Here is a 6636-nt window from a genome sequence, read left to right as displayed (position 1 = left end):
ATCTGATCACCATATCTGAATATGTTTTAACAGAATTAAATGATCCACCCAAGGTGTGAGATGGTGTCGGTGGTCTCCATTATTACAAACATTTAAATCGCAAATATTATTAGATAGATTTTTCCAGGAATTATAGACCTCCTTGGTAGATTCATATGAAAAATTATGATTTTTGAATGTCTGTTCGGGAGACGGTCATTTCACAAAACAGTCATGCTGCAGTTAAAATTAGGCTTGCTTGAGCATTAAGTGTCGTTTCAATTTCTGGCTTTCGTGCGTGGACGTGTTTTTAAAATGTCAGTTGGTATTATTAGTTAGCTGCGACATAATGTATGATGCCCAAAGGCATAGGGTGTCTTCTTCATTGTGAAACTGTGTTTTCTTAATGGTATAAATCACACTGAAGGCCTAGACTTTAAATGCACCGCCCTCCACTGGTCCTGACAAACTTTACTTCTATAGTTTAGAGTGTATTACTCTTCAGGAGATGGACAAACAGTATATATGAAGTAATACAAAGCTAAAACAAATCAGTGATAGTTGCCTTCATGTGTTCAATTATAAAGATATATGGAAATGAGCCATAGATATTGTAAGGGGTTATAAATTAGTGGATTAGTTCTTTTGGCATAAGGACCTTGAATACACCAACACAACTGTTTGAACAGTATGAGGCAGGTCCACAGCTGGAAAAATCATTTTAACAGGTATAAATATCTTCAAGAATTCCTGTTGACTAACATGAAATTACCAGCCTTTAGGTATATAAATTTCCCCTAATAATTTCAGGTGTAACAGTTTCATTGTGCAGGTGAGCAGGGGCGGGTTATGATAGCAAGGGCCCTGGGGGCAATTTTCTTTAAGGTGTGGGGCTCAGAAATAGTGGTCATTTGGTCATTTTTGGTCATAACTTCAAGAATATAAAACTATTTTAAACTTTCAGACAAGGTTTTGTCAGACCAACATTATAGTTTGGCTCAACAAACTTTACGTATCTACTTTAATCAGTACTTTTGAACCACACAAAGAAAAATATATATATTTTCTTTTTCCCAACCACCTAAGCCAAGTTATTTTTTGTAATTTAGGGCAAACATGCAGTTATAGCAATGAATAGTATAATAAACGTTTTTGTTCAACAGCCCTTTTATACAAAGAATAAAGCTTAACCAGCTAAAGCCTAAAATATGACATAATAGTCAGAAATTATATTTTTTAAACCTGTTTATACCTGTTTTTCTATAAAATAATGAAACGATAAGCACATGTTGCTTGAATTCAATGAATACTAATTTTGAAATATCAGTAGGAAAATAAACTTTATTGTTAATTTTACTTCAAAATCAGCAAAGATTTCACATAAACAAGATGAGTGCATCAGAACATGATGGAAGCTATTTTGGAAAATTATATAACAAGGTCTTCTATTTCCAGAACAGCATGAAAACTTTCACCAGGAGACAGTAGACATCTCATACACATCATGATGATGATGTAGAGGCTTTAGAAAGTCATGTATCAAATATGAATATATTCCCCCACTTGGAACGCCCAACCAAGAAGCTTTAGACCCCAACAGTCAATGGATGTAGAAAGGAAGTCCCACCTTGCAGGTAAAAGAGCCAATCACCTTTTAGATACAGACATCGCCTGTCAATCAACTCGCTACTGCGCATGTAGTTTTAGCGTAAAATTAGGTCAACATTCGGTTGAGTGAAACGCGATTGATTCATGTGTTAATACTAATTAAAAAATATCAGTAAATGCATTTAGGCAGAGGGATTATAAGACTAGTCTTCCACTGGCCACGACATGATACGCAGGGTGAAATACTCGCTCAATTCAGTGAGTTATGCAGCCGAATTGCTCCGTGTTACAGCTCACCGTAACTGGGATAATGGGATGACTCTTGATCAGTGACTCCAAGCAACGTTCTACATCGAATGTGTATACAGAGAAAATGTCTTAGTTTCTAAAAATATTCTAAATTTTTGTTTTATAATAATCAATTAGTTTGATTCATGAAACAAACCATTTTTATGACATTTTGGTAGCATTAAAAACGATTCAGTTCAAGTTGTATCAACATGTGCATTTGAAGTTGTATGTGATTAACCAGTGGTCTCTGTACGCACCGTGAATCAACTCAAAAAAATTGTGCACTGAGATGACTTAAGTGAAAAATATTATTTTATTATCAGACTCATTCCTTGAACATGTTAGGTTGGCATTCCCCACTTAATTTTTTCCTGACTTTTAAAAAACATCTTAAATTGACTCTGGCATTGTCGATGGGCACCGCATATGATGACATATATGATGCAGGTTCAAGTGTTGGACTTTGCTGCTTTAGGCAAGACAGTGGTTATTCTTCATTATTCATATTGGCTGCCATGTCGATGGAAAAACAAATCGTGCATATTCATGTTATTGATTCTTTATTATAAATGACGTGAAGACCTACTTTCTAAATATCTGTTTGTTTACTATGTTGTTTTGACATGAGTGTTGTACAGTAGCTAGCATGGCCTGTAATGTCTCTTGAATGCAATGAATGGCTTATTTGTATGGAATAAATAGCATAGCAGAAGAGAAAGTTGCTGTGAGAAAAAAGTAACTTAAAAATAACATAAAAGTAATGTAACACTTTACTTTCCATAAAAATAACTTTTTAATTAATTAAATTACTTTTTTAAGGAGTAACGCAATATTCTAACGAGTTACTTTTAAAAGTAATGTTACCCAACACTGGATTTAATGTTACAATATTTGCTCAAATTAAACCATATGTATGTTTCATTATTAAAACCAGTAAGGATCATTCTGTAAATAACAGTTACTTTCATTTCTACTGTAATGTAACTAAAGGAAAAATCTAAAACATGTTCTTAAAATCTTTGAGATTTCTACTCCTGTGCAGTATGTGATGACAGATAGGTGTGACTACACAAAGGATATGTAGAATTGACATGACATTTGCTTATGGCTGTGCTATAGGCTTACCACATTTAAAATGTATAGCATCTATTTAACATTGATTTAATGCAAACAATCCCACTAGCTAGATAATTATTAGACATTTTTTAAAAACTTTTTATGTGGATCACATTGCCTGGAATTGCCTGTGTTACTCTCCTGTATTCAGTAAAAACCTGTAAAAAAAACCAAATTTTTTATCAGTAAATATTGAGGGAGTAATCATATACATTTATAAGCTTATTAATAGGGATGCACGATATATCGGCGGCCGATATATCATTGGCCGATAACCGGGAAAATCAAACTATTTTTATCGCGTCAATAATGGAATTGCCGTCGATAATTCTCTGACTGCCTGCGGCATCTTTTGTTCTGGGAGTAAAGCCAGAGGAGCTGAACTTTCGGATCTGATATAGTCAGGGAGGGAGGAGGGGTAGAGTTGAGAAGATTTGAGTTTCTGATCCAAGCTGTCAGCAGGTGGCGGTAATGCACTAATAAGTGTGAGCTGCCAATAAACAGAAGAAGAAGTAGGCGTCTTTCCTTCAGGCAAAGGCTGTGTCTCGTTTGGAAGGCTGCATGCTAGGTAGGACACGTCCTTTGAAGGCTGCAGTATACAGAGTGTCCTCCTTTAAACAAGTCTAGTTTAAACGAGACGGCCTTCGTAGGACAAACGGAAACGGAACGTAACATGGTTGCTATGACAGCACGCCACTCTTTAACAAGCACGAGCGCTTTGAGTGAGAAGGGAACAAAGTCCCTTTAGAAGGGAATGTATGAGGTACATTTTAGGAGAGTTATAATGATGTAAAGAGAAAAGAAAATAGATTTTACAGGTGTACTTTTAGTCTAATACTTTATTTTAATTATATATTAATATAATTACACATATTATATGCTCTGCACCCATCTACTGAGGTACTTCAACTTGGGAATTAACATAAGTTGCGTTTGAACATCATATTTACGGGCAAATTGGCGTTACTTCTTTTTTTAAACATTTCCGTTGAAGCAAAGAATTGTGGGTCGTGAGTGCCCACGAAGGATACAGCTCATGCATCCTCCGAATTCCCGTGAAAGAATTCTGTGAAACCTTAAATAGCAGTCCATAGTCCAAGCTTTTAAATGACACCTATTTTAAAATGAGAAGCTTTTAATGAATTGGCAAGCAGTTCCAGGTTGAAGGATGAAAAATTAAATGCTTTTAATTTTTTTATATCGGTATTGGCCACAATGAGCTGTGAGTTATCAGCCCAGAAATTACATATCGGTGCATCCCTACGTATTAACATAAGTAACATAGAAGAACTGCAAATTCACAAACTTGTCAAGGTGCAGTTTTCTCTCTTATGTGGAATATTTTTCCATCGGGCTGAGTTTTCCAGCTAAAGGTTAAATTTCCGTCTGCTTGTAGTTTCTCCTTTATCTGTGAGATTCAAATGAACATACATACTGTACAGTGAACAGGAGATGTAACTGATATCCAAGACCATGTGACATCAAAATTGGAGTTTTTAGTGCAGTGCACTGTTACACTCATTCTTCTCACCTTTTCCAAAAAGATCGTCCCATCAGCACTATTTGGGTCAACTCCAGGGTTAGGCTTCACCTCAATCCTAAACTGCAATTTAACACCCACTTCTGTAAGAGAACTTTTGTGATGTCAATAGGGTGTTTTCTTCAAAGAGGCAAGTGATGCAGTGAAAAAAAAAGTACAGAACAAAAATAAAACAAAACACCTGTGTCTCTTTTGCCACCCTTGAGCTCACTGAGTTCTCTAAGAGGTGCTAAAACATTGCTCCAAATTGATGAAATGTTCAATATATTCAACCTAAATGAGAATTCCACCACTACAGTCCCTTGGATATTTACACCTATTGTCAACTCCTCACACAGCACTAGTAGGCTGTACCTTTGCATATGACTCCAGCATCACTTTCATGGCCACAGGGGGAATTTCCCCACCCTCCAAATGCACAGTCTTCTAGTGTGCTCTCTTCCCCAGTGCAGTGAACGTTATTCATCCAGGTCTGTCCCTCACCCGGCCCAAAATAAGCATTTAGCTTTTCCTCTGCATGATTGTTGCATCCCAGCTCTCTACAAACCACCGATGCATCTGTTTTGTCCCAGTCATCATGACACACTGTTCCCCACTGACCAGCATGAAGAATCTGCACAGTTCCAGAACATCTGTTGAGGCCATTCACTACTTTTATCACTAAAGAAAAATGAAGAAGAAGAAATTAATTCCTAACAAACTTATATACACTCACTAAACACATGCATACATCACTAGCCTCAGTGATGCCTACCTGTCAAAAGTTTGGACATACCTACTTATTCTCAATTATTATTTTCCACATTTGAATTTTTTTTTATTTTATTTTTTTTTTTAATAACACAGAAGTCAGCAAAACTAAGCAATTGCATAATGGAAGTATGGGAAATGCATGTTTTCTGAAAATTATATTTAAGCTTCTTCCATGGACCCTCCCTTGTATTGAAGGAGTTCTGTATGCTGACCACTTGTTGACTGCTTTTCTGACACTATCTGGTCCAACTCATCCACACACACACAAAAAAAAAAAAAAAAAAAAAATACACATTTGTTGAAATATATGTATGAACAATTTATATTTGTCTACAAAATTACTGTCAAGCATTTGAGCATAAGCATTTACACTACCGTTCAAAAGTTTGAGTCACTTGCCTGAAATGTTTCTCATGATCTTAAAAACCTTTTGATCTGAAGGCCTATGCTTAAATGTTTGAAATTAGTTTTGTAGACAAAAATATATTTGTGCCAACATATTCATTTATTTAATTACAAAACAAAAATGTTATTTAAAAAAATAAAGTTTTTGAAACGGATGACTTGGACCGAATAATTACGAAAGCAGCAAGTGCCCAGGATGTTTAAAAAGCATCCCAGGGTGATACCTCAAGAAGTTGGTTGAGAAAATGTCAAGAGTACATGTCTGCAAATTCTAGGCAAAGGGTGACTACTTTGAAGATGCTAAAATACAGTTTTGATTTATTTTGGATTTTTTTTAGTCACAACATAATTCCCATATTTCCATTTCTATTATTCCATAGTTGTGATGACTTTACTATTATTCTAAGATGTGAAAAAAATAAAATAAATAAATAAAGAATGAGTAAGTTACCCTAAACTTTTGAACGGTAGTGTAGGTCCCGAAACACAAAGATTCCATAAAGTATATCTAAACATTTGATTGGTAGTGTACATTTTTTTATGATTCAAATATTGATACTCACATCTGCAGTTGACTCCAGCATCCTGATTATGAGTGCAGGTGTTTGTATTCCACCCAGCTGAAGTACAGCTCATTAGTGTAGACTCACTCCCATCACACTTTACATCATTCATCCATACTGATCCTGAACCTTGTCCATAATAAGCACCAGTCTTTGCTTCTATAACATCTCCACAGCCCATCTCTCTACACACCACTGCAGCATCTGATAGATCCCAGCCATTATCACACACTGTTCCCCATATTCCATTGTAGAGAACCTCCACTCTTCCAGAACAAGAGTTGATGCCATTAACCAGTCTAATGTGAGCTAATGAACATAAAGGATGGGGCAGGCACAAAGGGTGAAATAAACGTTGATAATTTATTGTAAATAAAAGTG

This window comes from Myxocyprinus asiaticus, chromosome 47 (genome assembly GCF_019703515.2).
Source record: "Myxocyprinus asiaticus isolate MX2 ecotype Aquarium Trade chromosome 47, UBuf_Myxa_2, whole genome shotgun sequence".
Classification (NCBI taxonomy): Eukaryota; Metazoa; Chordata; class Actinopteri; order Cypriniformes; family Catostomidae; genus Myxocyprinus; species Myxocyprinus asiaticus.
Note: the sequence above shows the minus strand (reverse complement) of the source record.